This window comes from Papio anubis, chromosome 16 (genome assembly GCF_008728515.1).
Source record: "Papio anubis isolate 15944 chromosome 16, Panubis1.0, whole genome shotgun sequence".
Lineage (NCBI taxonomy): Eukaryota > Metazoa > Chordata > Mammalia > Primates > Cercopithecidae > Papio > Papio anubis.
This window is the reverse complement of record NC_044991.1, coordinates 17723402-17744374: the sequence shown is the minus strand read 5'-3', so window position 1 is coordinate 17744374 and position 20973 is coordinate 17723402. Positions and strand designations below refer to the sequence as shown.

The 20973-nt window shown below is 47.2% G+C and overlaps 1 protein-coding gene across 2 annotated transcripts in view; it reads right to left on the bottom strand.

The window, feature by feature from the left end:
- The window catches only part of SYN3 (synapsin III), a 543931-nt gene extending 524146 nt beyond the window's left edge, over positions 1–19785 (bottom strand). For both annotated transcript variants that reach the window (XM_017944545.2, XM_009217148.2), the window contains exon 1: positions 19696–19785. The gene's annotated coding sequence lies outside the window, so the exon portion shown is untranslated. The remainder of the gene's footprint in view (positions 1–19695) is intronic.
- Between the last annotated feature and the right edge of the window lie 1188 nt (positions 19786–20973).

Here is a 20973-nt window from a genome sequence, read left to right as displayed (position 1 = left end):
CATTATCATCTAACTTATTACATATTTACTGTTGTAGGGTATTACTTCTGTGCCCTCCCAACTTGTATGTGACCTCCACAAAGACAGGGATTTTTGCTTATTTTTCACTGTCATACATCCAGCACCTACCAGAAAGGGTTAGCTCATAGTAGATGGTCAAAAGATATTTGTGAATCAAAAAAACTGAGTGACTCCATCTCTTGTATTATCACTGGTTTCTTAGATGCCTTTAGATTACACCCTTTTTTTTTTTTTTTTTTTGAGATGGGGTCTCGCTCTGTTGCCCGGCCTGACTGCATGATCCGCCCACCTCAGCCTGATTATACACTTTTTAAGGACAGGGATCCTACCAAATTCACCTCCATCCAGCCCCATAACAGAGAACATGAGTTTATTCTGAGAGTGTGGACGAATGAAAGGGATGCTTTGACCCTCCCTTAATCTCTCTCAATCCCTAGCTCAGACATGCATCATCTCTTTCACGGACCACAGCAAAACTCTGCACCCACGGCTCTCCACGCATTCAATTAGTTCTCCTTCAAATCCATTTCCATATCACTGACTGTCACATTTTTTTTTCAAACATAAGTTTAACCACATTGTTCCCTACTGAAACACTACAGTTGCTCCTTGATATATGTCTGGTATGCTTAGTGTGTCCTCATCCAAATCTCATCTTGAATTGTAATCCCCTATAATCCCCATGTGTCAAGGGAGAGACCAGGTGGACGGAATTGAATCATGGCGGTGGTTTCCCCCATGCTGTTCTCATGATAATGAGTGAGTCTGACAAGGTCTGATGGTTTTATAAGCGTCTGTCATTTCCCCTGCTTGCACTTCTCCCTCTTGCTGCCCTGTGAAGAAGGTGCCTTGCTTCCCCTTCCACCATGATTGTAAATTTCCTGAGGCCTTGCCAGCCATGCTGAACTGTGAGTCAATTAAACCTCTTTCCTTTATAAATTACCCAGGCTTGGGTATGTCTTTTTTTTTTTTTTTTTTTTCCCCTGAGACAGAGTCTTGCTCTGTCGCCAGGCTAGAGTGCAGTGGCACTATCTCGGCTTACTGCAACCTCCAACTCCCTGGTTCAAGCGCTCCTCCTGCCTCAGCCTCCCGAGTAGCTGGGATTACAGGCACGCACCACCATGCCCAGCTAATTTTTTTGGTATTTTTAGTAGAGATGGGTTTTTACCATGTTGGCCAGGATGGTCTCAATCTCCTGACCTCATGATCTGCCTGCCTCGGCCTCCCAAAGGGCTGGGATTACAGGCGTGAGTCACCGTGCCCAGCCTAAGTATGACTTTATTAGCAGCAGGACAGTGGACTAATACAATGTCAAAGCTCCCATGTAGCACTAGGAACTCTTTCTTTCTTTCTTTCTTTCCTTCCTTCTTTCTTTCTTTTTTTTTTTTTTTTTTTTTTTTTTTTGAGAGTCGGAGTCTGCGGCTCTGTCGCTCCAGGCTGCTTGGAGTGCAGTGGGGCAATCTCGGCTCACTGCAAATTCCGCCTCCCAGGTTCACGCCATTCTGCTGCCTCAGCCTCCCGAGTAGCTGGGAGTACAGGCACCTGCCACCACGTTCAGCTAAGTTTTTTTGTATTTTTAGTAGAGATGGGGTTTCACCCTGTTAGCCAGGATGAGTCTCGATCTCCTGACCTCGTGATCCACCCGTTTCAGCCTCCCAAAGTGCTGGCATTACAGGCATGAGCCACCACGCCCGGCCTGCACTAGTAATTCTAACTTGTGCCAGCTTCCTCTCCCACTAGGGCATCCTTGCACAGTAGCTCCCTGACACTTATCCTCTTACCTGTCATGCATATCATATGCCTCTGCACATGCTGTGTCTGCTTCCTGGAATGCCATCCTTTTTTATTCACTTCAAAATCCCTCCCCACCCCATTGGATTAATGAACTCCATGCATCTTTCAAAACCTAGTTCAGATATTAGCTTGCTCAGGAAGCTTCCCAGGTACTCCCTCTCTCCCTCTGCCAAAGGAAAGTTCAAACCTCTCTCTCCCAGATCATGCTATACTCCTGCATTACCTGGAGGAATTCCGTGCAGCAAACTCAACCACTCAGCTGCTGAGGACTGAATGTGTGTGTCCCCCAAATTCATATGTTAAAACTGCAATCCCTAATGTGATGGTATTTAGAGATGAGGCCTTTGGAAGGCGATTAGGTCACAAGGATAGAGCCCACATGATGGGGTTAATGCATTTATAAGAAAAGACACAGAGCTCGTTTCCTCTCTCATCTGCAAACTAGGAAAAAGGGCCCCCAAGCAGAACCTGACCAGTCTGGTACCCTGATCTCAGACTTCCCAGCCTCCCGAACTGTCTGTTGTTTAAGCTGTGGTAGTTATAACAGCCCAAACTGACTCAGATACCAACACAGTTGAGAACTTGAAAATAAAAGTGTGGGGGTCGGGGGCAGGAAAGGCCTCCAGGCCCACCTGTCTACAGCACCTTTCTCTAAACCTTACAAAAAGAAACAAAGCCCTTTAGTCAGATAATTCTTCCTTAGTAAACAATACATGTATATTTCGTCATTTGTTTTCCCAGACTTTAGCCCAATGGAGGTGGTAAATTAGAAAGAATCTTGCTGGAGGAAAGTATACCAGCTGCTTGAAGCAAGAGAAGGTGGAGGGAAAGACAGATTTTTTTTTTTTTTTTTTGAGACGGAGTCTCGCTCTGTCGCCCAGGCTGGAATGCAGTGGCCGGATCTCAGCTCACTGCAAGCTCCGCCTCCTGGGTTTACGCCATTCTCCTGCCTCAGCCTCCCGAGTAGCTGGGACCACAGGCGCCTGCCACCTCACCCGGCTACTTTTTTTTGTATATTTTAGTAGAGACGGGGTTTCACCGTGTCAGCCAGGATGGTCTCGATCTCCTGACCTCGTGATCCGCCCGTCTCGGCCTCCCAAAGTGCTGGGATTACAGGCTTGAGCCACCGCGCCTGGCCGAAAGACAGATTTTGAAGAACTCTAAAAACATAGTAATCCAGAGCCCTTTCTCATAAGAGCAAACAGTCCCACACAGAACAACCACCCTAAAGGCTGGTTGACACTGGGTCGCACCTGCTCCTGTCCCCAGCATGCTGCAGCACCCTACTTTACTAAAGAGGCAGCCAGGAGTGGAAGGAGAAATCCCATGATCCTGGAGCCCATGCCACCCAACCCAAGGCAGCCAGTCATCCTATGTAACAGAAGAGTCAGGTTAGGAATCTTGAGTAGGAGTCAGGTTAGAACTGAGCAGCTCTCCCGCCCCTAAACTGTGCCGTGATTAGCTAAAGTCGTGCTCCATGAAGCCCTGGCCAAAGGATCCCTGAGCTGCAGGTGGAAGCCCTGGGGCTGTTCTGGAGCTTCTGCCTTCCTGCTCCCATGATATTCTCATACTTCCTACTGCTCTTTCAAGTCTCACAGGCCATATACCCTTTTGTTATTAACTAGACGAGAAGGAAGAAAAATAGAAAGTTTCAACCCAAGGACTAACATCAAAAAGAAAAATCTTTAGAACATAAAAGTGTATTATTGAAATAGTCCTTACCGGAACTAACTCTAAGAATAACACATAAGCCAGTGACTGGTCTATAGTAAGTACCTTATGTATGTTGTTGCCGCTGCTACTACTTCCCCTGCTTCTCATTCTCTAACAATGTCCCTACAAGGTTAGTGCAGCATACTGTTTAAAAGCACAAGCAAAATCTGGACGCAGAGGCTCACACCTGTAATCCCAGCAGTTTGGGAGGCTGAGGAGGGCGGATCACCTGAGATCAGGTGTTCGAGACCAGCCTGGCCAACATGGCGAAACCCCATCTCTGCTAAAAATACAAAAATTAGCTGGGTGTGGTCGCAGGCACCTGTCATCCCAGCTACTGAGGAGGCTGAGGCAAGAGAATCGCTTGAACCCAGGAGACGGAGGTTGGAGTGAGCTGAGATCGCGCCATTGCACTCCAGCTTGGGCAACAAGAGTGAAACTCCATCCCAAAAAATATATATATATAAAATAAATAAAAGTACAAGCCATGAAGTCAAAACTACCTGGGTTAATATCCCAGCAATTCTGTTTCTTAGCTCTGTGACATTGGGCCAGTCATTCATCCTTCTGTGTCTTTGTTTGCTCATCGTAAAACAGGGATAATAATTCTAACTCATCTACAAGCTTGTGGTGAAAATTAAGTGAATTAAGCCACATAAAGTGCATTGAATTGGGCCAGGCGCGGTGGTTCATGCCTGTAATCCCAGCACTTTGGGAGGCCAAGGCAGGCGGATCATGGGGTCTAGAGATCGAGACCATCCTGGCCAACATGGTGAAACACCATCTCTACTAAAAATAGAAAAATCAGCTGGGCGTGGTGGTGTGCACCTGTAGTCCCAGCTACTCGGGTGGCTGAGGCAGGAGAATCACTTGAACCTGGGAGGCGGAGGTTGCAGTGAGCCGAGACTGCACCACTGCACTCCATCCTGGTGACAGAGTGAGACTGTCTCAGGAAAAAAAAAAAAAAAGTGCATTGAACTATGCTTTGCACACAGTGAGGGTGCAACAACCTAGCAGTTAGGCCACAGGAGATGTGGCTGCAGCATGCTGGGAAAGTGGGCAGGATGATGTACAAAAAGAAGATGTAGAGTCTTTGAGCTTCAAGGAAGGCCCAAAGCAGTACTAGGTACAGTGCGTTCTTCCACCAACCTTCTGCCAACACAACACCTCCAGCCAGCTGGTTCACCGTAGCAGTAGCTTTCCTCAAACATGCCTAGTCACGTGAGACTTTGAAGGCATAACAGACGTTCTGTCCACCTGGCTCTTGGACTGCCTGGTGTATTTCACCACGGCAGGCCCCCTGTTAATAACTGAGGAGCTGATGAATTGCTTTAATCACTTTAGACTCACAGACTCATTGAGCACAGGCGGTCAAGTGACTCCCATCCCATCCCTAAACAGACACATGGTCTTCGATCAGTCATCATCACCATCACCCAACATAAGCTTATTCTAGCCTCTAGCCATTCTCTAACCTTATTCCAGACCTTTGCTTCTGCTTGTGCTCTGCCTGGTTGTCATTTCTCCAACTTTCTCCAAGTCAGAATTCCTACTAAACACTGAAATCCCATTTCAAACATCATCTTTTCTGTGAACTCTCCCCAGCTCCCCCTAGGGTTTCTCATAGTGCGTTCGACCAATCACCTACACAGAATTATTTCTGGTGTTTGCTAACCACAGGTCTCCTACTTGAGGGATCAGGGCTTAGCCACTTGCATTTTTAACAACTTTCCCAGATGATTCTTTTTTTTTTTTATTGAGACGGAGTTTTGCTCTTGTTGCCCAGGCTGGAGTGCAATGGCATGAAAATACCAACAATGGCAACTACTGATTTCAATGCAGAGCAACTGGAACTTTCATACGTTGCTGATGGAAATGCAAAATGACATGGCCACTCTAGAAATTAGTTTGGAAGTTTCTTATAAAGTTAAATGTAATCTCTGCCTCACTGCAACCTCTGCCTCCCGAGTTCAAGCGATTCTCCTGCCTCCACCTCCCGAGTAGCTGGGATTACAGGCATGCGCCACCATACCTGGCTAATTTTTGTATTTTTAGTAGAGACAGGGTTTCTCCATGTTGGTCAGGCTGGTCTTGACCTCAGGTGATCCACCTGCCTTGGCCTCCTAAAGTGCTGGGATTGCAGGCATAAGCCACCACGCCCAGACCCAGATGAGTCTTAAACACATTACAGTTTGAGAGCGGCTGTCCAGACATCTAGCCTTGCAAACCTGACACTTAGTAATTTCGCCCACACCTCTGCTCCCCTGATACTTTGCACATGACCTCTGACAGCACACCTGGCTGTGTTCCAGGTGAACTGTTTACAGTAAATCTCCTCTCTCCAGACTGGGAGCCATTTGAGGATAGAAACCTTGCCTGATTTATATTTAAATTCTCAACATCTCCAGGTGTGTTACTATTCTTGCCTTCTATTTTCCCTCATATTCCACATCTCATTCATCAACCAGGTCAGGTGGTTCTACTTTCAAAAAAAAAATTTTTTTTAACCACTTCTCACTTCTTTCACCCCAAGGACCTTAGTCCAGCCCATCATCATCGCTTCCCCATGAACTACCACAACGACCCACTCACTGATCCTATAGCTCCCACCTTTCCCTCACTACGGCTCTCTTAACACACAGCATTCAGAATGATTCTTTAAAAACGTGTCAGATATTTGTAAGTCACATATCCAAGAAAGTACTGGTATATATCGAATACTAAAAACTCAACAATAAAAAAGCAATTTAAAAACAAACAAACAAAAAACATGTAGTAGACCTGAACAGACACTTTGTCAAAGAGAATATAGGCGTGGTAAATACACACTTGTAAAGATATTCAACATAATTAGCAAGTTAGGGAAGTGCAAATTAAACTATTGAGGTACCACTAAACTATAAAGATGGCTAAAATAAAAAATACCAACAATGCCAACTACTGATTCCAATGCAGAGCAACTGGAATTTTCATACGTTGCTGATGGAAATGAAAATAGCCACTCCAGAAATTAGTTTGGAAGTTTCCTATAAAGTTAAATGTAAACTTAGTATATGTCCTAGCAATCCGACTCTTGGGTATCTACCTTAGAGAAGCAAAAACTCACATCCACACAAAAACTTAAATACAAATGTTTATAGCAGCTTTATTCATAATCCTTAAAAACTAGAAACAACCTGACTGGGTGCGATGACTCACACCTGTAATCCCAGCACTTTGGGAGGCTGAGGCGGGCGGATCACCTGAGGTCAGGAATTCGAGACCAGCCTGACAAATATGATGAAACCCTGTCTCTACTAAAAATCCAAAAATCAGCTGGGTGTGGAGGCGTGCACCTGTAATCCCAGTTACTTGGGAGACTGAGACAGGAGAAATGCTTGAACCCAGGAGATAGAAGCTGTGGTGAGCCCAGATCACGCCACTGCACTCCAGCCTGGGCAAAAAGAGTAAAACTTCATCTCAAAAAAAAAAGTAAGACCGGGTGCCATGGCTCACGCCTGTAATCCTAGCACTTTGGGAGGCCAAAGTGGGTGGATCATGAGGTCAGGTGATCGAGACCATTCTGGCTAACATGGTGAAACTTTGTCTCTACTAAAAATACAAAAAAAAAAAAAAAAAAATTTAGCCCGGCATGATAGCGGGCGCCTGTAGTCCCAGCTTCTAGGTAGGCTGAGGCAGGGGAATGGCATGAACCCGGGAGGCGGAGCTTGAGGTGAGCCGAGATTGTGCCACTGCACTCCAGCCTGGGCGACAGAGCAAGACTGTCTCAAAAAAACAAACAAAACAAACAAACAACCAAAAACTAGAAACAACCCAAGTGTCCATAATCCCTTGAAACAATCCAAGCAATAGACAGACAATCCATGGTACATCTCTACAATGGAATACTAGCCAGCAAGAAAAGTGAATGACACACAGCAACACGGATGAATCTTGAAGACATTATGCTGAGGGACAGAGGCCAGTCTCTGAAGGTTACATACTGTGTGATTGAATTTATATGACATTCTTCATTCTTTTTTTCTGTTTTTAGAGACAGGGTTTCACTCTGCGGCCCAGGTTGGAGTGCAGCGGTGCAATTGTAGTTCACTGCAGCCTCAACCTCCTGGCCTCAAGCAATCCTCCCACCTCAGTCTCCAAAGTCCTGGAATTACAGGCGTGAGCCACCACATCCAGCCTAGATGGCATTTGTGAAAAGACAAACTATAGTGATAGAGAGCACAATTATCATTGCCAAATGTTGGAGATGGAGAGCTTGTGACTAAAAGCACAGCTGGAGGGAGTATTTTGGATGGTGGAACTGTTCTGTGTCTTCATTGTGGTGGTGATGGTTGGGTACATGTGTTAAAAGTCATAGAGCGATACACCAAAACAAGGTCAATTTTACCATATGACAATTTAAAAGATAAAATCAATTAAAAGCACAATTCAAACTATGTAACCTCCTTGCTCAAGACCTCCAACATAGAATAAAATCCACACTCCTAGGCTGGGCGCAGTGGCTTATGCCTGTAATCCCAGCACTTTGGGAGGCCGACGCAGGTGGATCACGAGGTCAGGAGTTCAAGACCAGCCTGGCCAACATGATAAAACCCTGTCTCTACCAAAAATACAAAAAATTAGCTGGGCGTTGTGGAATCCAACACTTTGGGAGGCCGAGGCGGGTGGATCACGATGTCAGGAGTTCAAGACCAGTCTGGCCAACATGGTAAAACCCTGTCTCTACTAAAAATACAAAAAATTAGCCAGGCGTGGTGGCAGGCACATGTAATCACAGCTACTCGGGAGGCTAAGGCAGGAGAATAGCTTGAACCCGGGAGGCGGAGGTTGCAGTGAGCCGAGACCACGCCACTGCACTCCAGCCTGGGCAACAGAGCAAGTCTCTGTCAAAAAAAAAAAAACAAACCAACACAGAGAGGACTCAGGTCTGTGTTGCCTTCAACTCCATTCTTTTTCCACTTTGGACTTTAGAAGCAATATTCAGGGGTATAAGAATGAATACTGTCAGGAGGAGGCAGGCAGAACATCCCAACCTCAAGTAGAAAACACTAGCCAACACCTGGACACTAGTGGCCAGTTTCTTCTCTAAGATGTTTCAAAGACCAGCATGGACTGGGTGCGGTGGCTCATGCCTGTAATCCGAGCACTTTGAGAGGCCGAGCCGGGTGGATCATGAGGTCAGGAGTTCGAGACCACCCTGGCTAACACGGTGAAACCCCCGTCTCTACTAAAAATACAAAAAATTACCCAGGCGTGGTGGCGGGCGCCTGTAGTCCCAGCTACTCAGGAGGCTGAGGCAGGAGAATGGTGTGAACCCAGGAGGCGGAACTTGCAGTGAGCCAAGATCGTGCCACTATACTCCAGCCTGGGCGACAGAGCGAGACTCTGTCTCAAAAAAATTAAAAAATAAAAAAATTTTTAAAAAGACCAGCATGGACCAGTCTGCTGAAGCAAGATGCTGATTACCTACTTTTATTGAACACCTACCATGTAGCAACAGTTCTGGGCTGGAGGTTTCCACATATATTATCTCATTTAATTTTCATTATCGTTAAAAAAAAAAAAAAACTATTAACATGTGATATAGTTTGGATGTTTGCCTTCTCCAAATAGCATTAGGATATGGCAACACTGCATCTTATTCATTCTTTAGGTTCTAAACCCATAGTATGGTGTGAAAATCGTGTGGAGCCAAAAATACCCTCAAAAATATTTTTGAAATGTGATCGCCAGTACGGGAGGTGGGGTCTGGTGGGAGGTGTTTTGGTGATAGGGGTGGATCCCTCATGAATGGCTGGCTTGGTGTCCTTCCCTTGGTGACGAGTCAGTTCTTGCCCTATTAGTTCACACAAGAGCGGGTTGTTAATAGGAGCCTAGCACGTCCCCCTCTCTCTGTTGCTCTCTCACCATGTGACATGCCTGTTACCCCTTCACCTTCTACCATGAGTTAAAGCTTCCTGAGGTCTCACCAGAAGCTGAGCAGATGCTGGTGCCATGCTTGTACAGCCTGTAAAACCTCTAGCCAAATAAACCTCTTTTCTTTATAAATTACCCAGTCTCAGGCATTCCTTTATAGCAATGCAAAATGGACTGAAACAACATGTCTGAAGGTATTAGAGGTTGTTTACCCAAACTGAATGACAGAAACCTTGCAAGCAAGTAGGCACTCCTAAGAACCCCATGCCCTAGAGATTTGACAGTTACCTTAAAAACACAGCAGCATGAAGATGCAGACAACTTCTTTTTTGACCTTCTTTTTCTACTTATTTTGCTGTAGGCCAGAGTTTTGCACACTGGGTAGCACAGGGAATTACTATGCAGGGTTTCATACACAAAAACCATGTATAATGCAACTTTCTGGCAATTAAAATATTTTTAGGGTATTTTTGGCTACACATGATTTTCACACCATACAATGGGTTTAGGGCCTAAAGAATAAGTAAGACACAGTGTTGCTGTACCCTCAGCTTCCTCTAATATACTCCCGCTTGATAGATAATCAAGAAATGTTAGATCTAAAAAGGAAGTTACAGATTGCCAAGTTCCACTCCTTGCCAGGGCTTCAGTGATGACAGGGCCTTGGGAGGTGGGCTCCCCCTGCTGGACAGCTCCACCACCAGCACTTTCTTCCTCTATCTGCTATCTGCTCTTCTCCAAATTCCACTGCTGCAGCTAGCTTTGCCCTCTAGCCCTGCAGAATAATTATAACTCCTCTTTCCTATGATAATAATTTGAATTTCTGAAACCTGTTATTTGGGTGATACTTTTTTAATGCTATAGTGATCATGAAAAGGGTCAAGTATCTGCATTGTGCTTTTTAATAACTACTGGATGGTTTTTATTCTCATCCAAGCTATTGACACCCGCCTCCCCATTAGGCAGCTCCACCAATTAATTAAATTCAGTATTTTGGGAGCTGTGCTCTGGAAGCATGCCTCTTAGTCCGGAAGACAAAGAACAAAAACCACACGTCATGTGGCAAGTGCTCTTATAGTGGCACAAATTGGGTGCCAGCCGCACGCAGGAGGAAAGGGTCAGGGTTTCGGCCCATCCATGGGGAAGGGCTGCTAACCTGTGAGCTAGAAGCCCCCAGGAAACACAGCCTAAGCCTGCTCAAGGAAAGTGACCGGGTCTCATACTCAGCTTGCCTGTCGCCCTCTGTGTCTCAGACACCAGTCACAGAGCCAAGCAGGGGAGGTGTTCCATAAGCCTACTGCAATCTTTTCGCACTGGAAAGGGGCCTGGAGGTGAGAATAACTAAATGCAACTCACTCACCCCATGTGTCTCAAAAAAATGAGTGCTGTTTTTTTTTCTTTAAAAAAAAGTAGGCCGGGCGTGGTGGCTCAAGCCTGTAATCCCAGCACTTTGGGAGGCCGAGATGGGCGGATCACGAGGTCAGGAGATCGAGACCATCCTGGCTAACACGGTGAAACGCCGTCTCTACTAAAAAATACAAAAAACTAGCCGGGCGAGGTGGCGGGCGCCTGTAGTCCCAGCTACTCGGGAGGCTGAGGCAGGAGAATGGCGTAAACCCCGGAGGCGGAGCTTGCAGTAAGCCGAGATCCGGCCACTGCACTCCAGCCCGGGCGACAGAGCGAGACTCCATCTCAAAAAAAAAAAAAGTTATAAAAATACAACTCCAAACACTTAAGACAGGGAGTCTTTGTGTTCATTTCTTCCCATCTGTCAACTCATCAAGTGACGTGAAACAAATCCCCTAACTTCTGTGAACCTCCATTTTCTCAGCTACAAATTGAGGGGTTTGGCCAGGCACGGTGGCTCAAGTCTGTAACCCCAGCACTTTGGGAGCCTGAGGCAGGTGGATCACTTGAGGTCAGGAGTTCAAGACCAGCCTGGCCAACATAGTGAAACCCCATCTCTACTAAAAATACAAAAAATTAGCCGGGTGTGGTGGTGCATGTCTGTAATCCCAGCTATTCAGGAGGCTGAGACATGAGAATCTCTTAAGCCTGGGAGGTGGAGGTTGCAGTGAGCCGAGATCACGCCACTGCACTCCAGCCTGGGTGACAGAGCAAGACTGTCTCAAAAACAAAACAAAACAAAACAAAACAAAGCAAAACAAATTGAGGGGCTTGATCCAAAGAACTGTAAGGTCCCTTTCAGACCCAGGGTCCTCCAATCTTTTGTGGTCCCAGACAGTGAGTGGATAAGCTACAGTGACCTGGCCGAGCTAGTTTATCTCAAAACCAGCACATGACTTCTAGTACAGAGAACAGCATGCAAGGAAACAAAGGCAGACAAAAGATTCCTGCTCCATCCCCACCACTATCCTGCCATGGATCCCTCCCTCAGTACATCTACCTGCACAGGTCTAAATACCAGCTCTGCCACTGAGCAAGTGGATCATCTTGGACAAGTCACTCAACCTCCTTTAGCCTTGATTTTCACATCTGTAGAATGGGGTTAATTTTACCCACTCCCAGAGCAGTTGGGATGGTGAAATAAGTTAAAACCCATGTAAAGCACCCAGTACCTAGAAGACATATGCTGTGTATCCCTTTATTCAAACATTCTTTACCCATTGGGCCCACTTCAACATATTCAAATTCCAAAGGCTTATAGCAATCTGAAGCCCAGATGGCCAGACCTAGAAGGGCTGCAGAAATTAGCAAGCCCAACTCCTCTCTACCTCTGCGATTTACAAGTGAGAGAGCTGAGGCTCAGAAAGGTTTGGTGACTTGCTCAAGGACCTACATCAGCAAAGCCTGGCCTAGAACACGGAGTGGTAAACACCAAGGACCACACAACACACAAAGATAACCCTTTCTAGGCTCCATTCTCCAAAACTGAGAACCCCTCACTTATAATCCGATTCAGAAAAAATAAAAATAGAAGGATTTTCTATTTCTGTATATTTTTGGAGGACCACCAGAGATAGCCAGCATCGCAGTGTGTCTATCAAAAGCAAGGATTTCTTGAATTATGAAATGAAGGTCAGTGTTTCTTGCTAGCAGTTTTCCCCAGCTGCTCTGCTCCCCTCTCCCTTCCCCACATCTACTCATTTCAGTTTACATCTTGAGACACACGCGCCTACCTTGGGACCTTTTCAGGACAAGGTGAGAAGTTTTAGACAGAGGCAATAATCCATGTCCCATTTAACACAAACAAACAAACAAAAATCACAATTTGCTATCCATAATACAAAAAGAATTCCTCTCCCCAACCCTAAGAGCCCCAGCCTGGGACACCTAGAAAAGTGCCCAAATATATTAAGGCACACCAACAACTCAAGGGTCAGGGACCCAAAGGTTCCCCTCAAATGACATGATGAAAATCCGTAAGACCATTCAGGAGTTTCTGGAGAAACCTCAGCCCAGATTCTGCAAGGGCCACTGGAATGAGTTGGAGTGCTTTAGAGGGAGCTCAGACAATATAAGGAGGAACCAGATTAGAACTGGTTTCAGAGATATAGAGATAACGTGACCAGCTCCCCTCCTGCCCAGATTCCTGAAAGAAAGCATGTATCTTCAGGGAGTATCTGACAGAAAGCTAAAGCTACACCAAGAACATGCTTCCTTGTAGCTCCTGGTGAGCACACTCCCTAGACAGTGTCTGCTAAAACTTGGAATAGGAGGGCCCTAATCCAAGCCTCACATCATGCACTTTAGCAAACAGACCTGGAGTGGGAGACCACACTGCCCAAGCTTATATCACTAGCCAGTGGCAGCCACTGGCTTGAGCTTGCACCTGACCTTCAGTCTAGAGCTAGTCCTCCCCGCACCGCACGGCTCCTTCCCACCCGGCCCACTCCCTCTTCCAAAACCTTGGGCTCACCTCCTGGTTCTAAGGATTCTGCCAGGTTGAACAACACTCAGAAGCAGGTGGCAGTTTAGCAATTCATTCAGAGGGACCTGGGGCTGTGCCCATCCCCGGTGGCAAGGAGAGACTGCAGTAAGAGACTGCAGCGTGGAACTTTGAAAGGGCTCTCTTCTCTAAAGAATCCTTCTCCTCCTCTTCCTTCTCCTCCTCCTCCTCCTTCTCCTCCTCCGTAGTACTACGGACACATGTGCTCTGCTTGGGAGGAGGTAAGGAGGACAGTGTGGATGTGTAAGGAGAGTGTGGATGTTTATTGGAAGGAGAAGGGCAACAATCTGCAGGGCCCTGCTGTATACTCACACCTAGCAGAAGAGGAATGAAAAAGAGAGAGAGAGCTCTAACTGCTTCCACAAAATTATTAACCCTTGTGCTCCAGCTTTGCTCCTCGAACAGCTGAAGCAAGAGAAACAATACACTTAACCAATGGAGCACCAGCCAAAGACATTACATCATCGGTCAGCACCGTCATTGGCTAATAATTCCTAGAAGGCAAAATTTTGCTTCTAGGTGCTTAACCCTTTCATGCTCATCAGAGCAAAGAGGATTTGATCTAAATCAACACTTCCTGAACTTGCTTTTATCAGAATCATCCAGGGTGCTTTTTAAACATACAGATCATCATTTTTTCATTTCAAGCCATCTAAATCAGAACCAACAAAGAGAGCACGGATAACTGTATTTTAAATAGTGTGCAGAGCGTGGCAACCACTGATCAACTCAGAAAGTCTTCCTCTCCAAACAAGATAACATTTTTCTGAGCATTTTTCACGTGTCCAGCACTTTGCTACATCATCTATTTCCTGCACTGAACAATGGCTCCATATCCCAAGTATACAAAGTCAGGTTAAGAGCGGATAAGTCGCCAGGCGCGGTGGCTCACGCTTATAATCCCAGCACATTGGGAGGCCGAGGCAGGCGGATCACCTGAGGTCGGGAGTTCGAGACCAGCCTGACCAACATGGAGAAACCCTATCTCTACTAAAAATATTAAAAAACTAGCCAGGCATGGTGGCGCACGCCTGTAATCTCAGCTACTCCGGAGGCTGAGGTAGGAGAATCGCTTGAACCTGGGAGCCGGAAGTTGCGGTGAGCCGAGATCACGTCATTGTACTCCAGCTTGGGCAACAAAAGCGAAACTCCATCTAAAAAAAAAAAAAAGAGAGAGAGAGAGGATAAGTACTCCTGTAATCCCAGCACTTTGGGAGGCCAAGGTGGGCGGATCACCTGAGATCAGGAGTTCAAGACCAGCCTGACCAACATGGTGAAACCCCGTCTCCACTGAAAATACAAAAATTAGCCAGGCGTGGTGGCGGGTGCCTGTAATCCCAGCTACTCCAGAGGCTGAGGCAGGAGAATCACTTGAACCCAGGAGGCGGAGGTTGCAGTGAGCCAAGATCACGCCACTGCACTCCAGCCTGGGTTCGACAGAGCGAGACTCTGTTTCAAAAAAAAAAAAAAAAAAAAAAAGAGAGAGAGAGAGGATAAGTCACTTGAGCAAGAGATGGAGCCTTGCTTTGAAAGACGGGCTGTTTGGACCCGACCCTGCTACCCTTTTGAAGCTCCCGCTCGAAGTCAAACCAAGCCATTTATTTACTTATTGCCTCTAGAGTTACAGAAAATATACACTCTTGAGTTGGAAAATGCCAGGAGCCTGGGAGGAACGGGGAAATGAAGACAATGGTGGATTATTCTCTTTCTTGGGCTCATTCCCTCTGCTTCTGTTGCAAATTCAGCTTAACCATCACTGTCTCTTGGAAGCCTTCCCCAACCACCCGCCAACCACCAAACCAGGGATAGATGCCCCTGCTCTGTGCTCTTAGGGTCTCCTGGAGTCGTGGGCTGCAGTTACTTGTTTACTGAATAAACCCCATGAGATTAGAGCTATGTCTACTTTCTCCACTAACATATACCTGGACAGCGCCTGCCACGTGCGAATACTCAATCATGACTGAAAGAAGGGAAAGTGTTTGCCAAAGTTCTAAACGGCATCACACTGAGATGGGAAAGACAAAGGATTGGAAGTCTGGAGACTCACAGCAACAAACTGATTCTGGGCAAGTTCATTTGGACAGGGGAGAGGGGGTTGGTGTCCTTATCTAAAAATGAGGAGAATAGCACTCTCCTATGAATAGTTATAAAGATCAAATTAAAGAATGATCCAGGCTCTGATTTTTTCCTTCTCTCTCTCTCTCACACACGCTCAAACTCATCCATTTTATTGGCTGACATCTAAGTGCTGACAATTGCCATATTTATATCTCCAGCCCAGACTCCCCTCCTAGACTCCAGACTCACAGCCAAAGCCCGTCTCTATGTGGATGTTTTACGGGCATCTCCAAGAGAGTATTTGAATTGTATTCCCTAAGCACAACCTGCTCCTCGCCTAGTCTCTGTTATGTGAATAATCCTCCCATCCACCCAACCGGTTTTTTTTTTTTTAAACTAGGTGAAATTTACATAACTCAAAGCTAGCCATTTTAAACTAACAATGTGTGGCATTTACTATCCTCATGATGATGTGCAAACTGTCACCTCTATCTAGGTCCAAAACATTTTCATCACTCCAAAAGGAAACCACTGAGCCATTAAGCAGTCAAGCCCCAGTCCCACTTCCCCCTCAGACCAGCACAAACACCAATCTGTCCTCTGTCTCTATGGATTTACCTCTTCTGGATGCTTCACATAAAGGGAATCATACAATATATAACCTTTGGTGTCTGGCTTTTAAAACATGCTTTCACATAGTATTTTTAAGGTTCACCCACATTGCAGCACGTATTAGTACTTCACTCCTTGTTATGACTGAGTAACGTTCTATTATATGTTACACTACATTTTATTTATTCAGTCACTTACTGATGGAGCTGCCAGACTTTCAGTAGCCAACGAATCTTAAACCATAAGGCTGGCCATCACCCTTCATCCCCTCCCCCTTCCCATATTCCCTGCATTTAAATTATCAGCAAATCCTATCCATTTTGCTTCCTAAATAGAGCTCAAATCCTTTTACTTTTCTCCAACACTATTGCTGTCCTTTAGCCCAGACACCAATATATCTCTCACTGAGCTTCCAACTGTGACAAGATCTCATTCTTTCTTCTCTCTATTCCACTTCTCACCTGGTAGCTGAGATGGGCTCATTTCAAAACATAAACCAGATCATCCATTCATTTAGGCAATATTTACTAAGCACCTTTCTTCAAGGAGTTTGCCTCCCAGAGGCATAACAGACAACACACAAATATACACTATTATATCAGGTTTAAAATCCTTCAATGATTCATTGCACTTCAGATAAAAATCTAAGCTCAGCATGGCCTCTAAGACTTCATCGCCTTCTAACTCATCTCAGGCCACTCCACACAATCTGCCCACTAGGTGCTCCAACCACAGTGGGCTCCATTCCTCCACCTCATGGTCTTTGAATTTAAGCTGTTCTCTCTGCCTCTTGATCTTGGCATTGCTGGATCTTTCTCGTCCCCCACATCTCAGTGTAAATATCACTCCTTTGGGAGACCTTCCCTGACTACCCTGTTAAGCACATCCACCCTTCATTCATGTCACTCATTTAAGAAATACGTGCTAAACCCTGTGGTAGGCTCCTGGGATGAAGCAACGTATGATCCCCTGGAGTCTGCAGTCTAAAGGGGAGGACCAACAATAGGAAAGTAAGTGAAATAGATAAATGACTGTTACGAAGGGAGGATAAAAAGGAGAGAGTACAGAAGGCCTTTCCGAGAAGGTTATATTGAAGCTGAAAGACAAGGAGTCAATTGGACAAAGAGCCTGTTATTCTCTATCACATCCTGGCAATGCAATGTTCCATCCCTCAACGCTTGCTTTTGATGAATCCAAGTATTTAATGTCCATCTCCTCTAACAGACTGAGCTTTCTCCCCAGCACCTACGACAGCACCTGCCCCTCAAGAGGCACCTAACACACATTGATTAATTAATTAGTGGATGAATGAATGATTAATCAATCAATCCACCAATGAGAGCACTTTGGAAAGTATAACAAATTACAGAGTTGTGAGTGATTGTTCTCACTATTATAATTATTATTTTGTGGCAAAAGAACATCACCTCTGTTGGGTTTTGGAAGAGACTGGGTTTACTTTAAAATGAGAATAAAAGTACCTAAGTTGGAGTATTACTGGACAACTAGGAGAGAATGTATATACATAATAGACACTCAAAAATGGGAAGCAGTAGTTTTTGTGGCTATTATTAAAAGCTTCTCACAAAAGCTGACTCAACTCAAATTCCAAAACTCATTTTCAGGTGCAGTCACGAAACTTAAAGGTGAGAGAAATGAATACTTTTAAGATATCTACTACACACCAGGTACAGTAAAAAGCACTGCCTCATTTGTGAGGTAGTGTAGCGGATGCCCTGGGGAAACTCTCAACCCCCCTTCAAGACCAAGACACTCATGACTTCCCCATGTCCAGCTGCCAGAGTGTTGGTTACTCCAGCTCTCAGCTGAGTACCTAGTCAGGAACTGGCCTGCTGAAGGGACATCCTAGCTCCCTTCCTAGGGTCAGCCTGCACCCACTGGCTGATCAACATTCAGCTTCAAAGGCCTCGTCCCTTTGTCTCATGGGATGGATTGAGGCCTCTCTTGCACTACACCATAGATCAACATCTCCCTCTGCCCAATCCTGCTTCCCTTATCTGCACACAAATCTCAGAAGTGCCAAGTCTTTCTCCAGGGAACCTGACCCATGACAGATGAGTATGACGATTTCCTTTTAAATCAGAAAAAGAAGGTTCATGAAGGTTGCTAATGTCCCCAAAGCCTATGGCTAAAGTGACATTCTAGTCTGATTTCCCAGCTAGCCCTTGTTCTTTCTACTACACCAATCTACACACAGCCTTGCCTCCAATGGCTGAGACTGGGTCTCTGTGAAACAGAAAGGGGAGACCAGGGAGAGCAGAAGGGCACACAGAGGGCCTGAAGATGAGAAAAGAAGAGCAGAGGCACCCTTCAGAGTCCTGATGACAAGACCGAGGTCACAAGGCTCCAGAAACAATATCAAACTGATGTGCAGGCTGCAGAAGCAAGCATTACACAGACAGCATCTCTTCGCCTGAATCCATGTCCAGAAGCCAGGGAGCAGGGCTCCCAGGCAGAGGGGGCTCCCTTAGGCGGGGAAGAGCATTTGCAGCCAAGGTCCAAAAAGTGACTACAACTTACCAGCTTTCTGATGCTCCGGTCTCCATCCGTTGTCCCCAGAGCTGCCAGAGAGACCTGATCACTGATCAGAAATCTTCCACGGCCCTCCTTCATTCCAGGATAAAATTCTAAATATTCTAAGGCTGCACTTTAAGGTCTGTGCATGTTTTAGCTCCCTGCCATGTCGACAACTTATTTCCTACCTATAACAAGACCCGGTCCTACTCCATTATCTGCTGTAGAATTATCTGATGTTCTAGGTCAGGACACCGGACCTTTTCAGTTTCTTTACCTTTACACAAGAAAATCCACCTGGAATTCCTGCTCCCCATCAACTCCCACCCCCAACACACTTTTCAGCCAGGCAAAACCTCCGACTTCTAGTCAATGGTCACCTACTCTCTGAAGCCTTCCTGGCTTCCTCACCGTCCTCTTCTCCATCTCGAGTCTTCCACACTACCCTGCACTGCAATTGCTCCTCCTACTGTCCCTCTTAGCCCCAGGAGCTCCCCAAGGCCATTCTTCATGCTGCTAGGGCTTGGCACCGTGCCTGGCACTCAGAAAGAGCCAAGTAAGTGCTGGATAGATACACGAGGTGCTGTATCCAGAGCTATTCTCTGCTTCTAGCTTGGCCAGGGAACCACTCTGAGATTTCGTCCTGCCCCCAGGCTGACTGGAAATTGGCCACAGCGTGACAAATCTGACCCCCCAAACCCAAGGCAACAGGTCATGAGGGGTCTGGGGACCTAAGGCAGGTCCTAGGAGCCGGCGCAGAGCAGAGGTCCAGCCGCTGCGGTTCCTGGTTTCCCGCAAGCTCTTCCCCGGGCCGGGCGCTGGGTGGAGGCAGTCTTAGGATCCACAGTCTTGCGCGCCCCCGGCTCCCGGGCCCGGCAGACGGCCCCCGCACGCCGATCTGTCTGTCCCAGGGACCGGCCCAGGGCCCCGGCAGCGGCAGCCTGGGGAGACACCGTAGAGCGCGGCTCCCTGCCTCCCTACCTGCCCCTGCGTGCGCCCGCATCCCGCGGACACAGAGCCGGAGCTCCAGGGGACGCAGCCCGACGCGAGAACGCACCAGCAGCCCCAGCTCGGGGTGGGGTCTCCCGGCTGTCAGAAACCCTACAAAGTCTACTTTGCGGCGGCGCGCCGCTTACCGTGCGAGCCGTCAGGAACTCGGCGCCCGGTGGTGCCTCGGCGCGGCGCCTGCCAGTAGATCCGCTCCGGGTCCCGGGAGCTCAGCCTCTGCCCCTCACCGCGCGCGAGCGCCCCCGCCCGGCGGCCCGGCCTCCCCGCGCCGCGGCGCCCCATTGGCTCGGGCAAAGAGGCCCCCGGACGGCCCCGCCCACCCGCGCCCACTCCCTCGCCCACGCCTCTCCCCTCCGCCCTGCCGGGTTCACCTTTCCAGGCGGGGAAAGTTGCTTCTAGAGTCTGAGCTCTCACCGGGCTGAGGAGCCCAGTTAACTAATAATTCTGGGTCTCAGGCGTGTCTAGACGCCCCTCGGGGAGTACGAAGACTGCAGTGTCCTTGGAATCCACCTTCGGGAAAGTCAGCTGACCTCCCGGACCTCAAGTGGCACCTCAGAGAAACCAGGGCCCCTGGTCAGCAAACGTCCCAGGCTATGGGCTAGGTCCTAGGGCCAGAATGCAACAGGGAGCAAGACAAAGTCTATCGTCCTCGTGGACTTTGCATGGGGTGGGGGAAGGGGTAGGTTATATACAACAAACGAAAAAAACAAGAGAATGTTGGCCGGGCACCTGTGGCTCACGCCTCTAATTCCAGCACTTTGGGAGGCCGGGGCGAGTGGATCACGAGGTCAGGAGTTCCAGACCAGCCTGGCCAAGATAATAAAACCCCGTCAATACTAAAAATATAAAAATTAGCTGGGCATGGTGGTGCGCGCCTGTAGTCCCAGCTGCTCGGGAGACTGAGGCAGAATTGCTTGGACCTGGAGGCAGAGGTTACGGTGAGCCGAGATAGCGCCGCTGCACTCCAGCCTGGACAACAGAGCTAGATGCCGTCTCCGGAAAGAGGGAGAAAGAAAGAGAGAAAAGAAAAGAAAGAGATCTAGGTCTAGGACTGCTATACCCAGGGTGGTGTCTGGGACACTTGTGATATTTGATAGTTGGAGGACAAAAACGATTCCAGGGCTGAAGCAGGAGCATTGCTGACAGAGGGGTCGGCAGATGTATGGTTCTGAAGCTGGAACTGGCCCCCAGGATGGTTGAGTTAGGTGAGCAAGGGGAGAGTGGGTTATGGCCAGAGAGGTAGACTAGTGTGGAATCACCATCACCCAGAACCTTGTAGGCCACCGTGAGGATCAGGGATTCATCATATCAATCTGGAGGGAACAATTCAGGCAAGAGATTATGGTGATGAAGACCAGGGTGGTGACAGCAAGATGGGGAAAAGGTGGAGCCACTGAAAGTAGTAG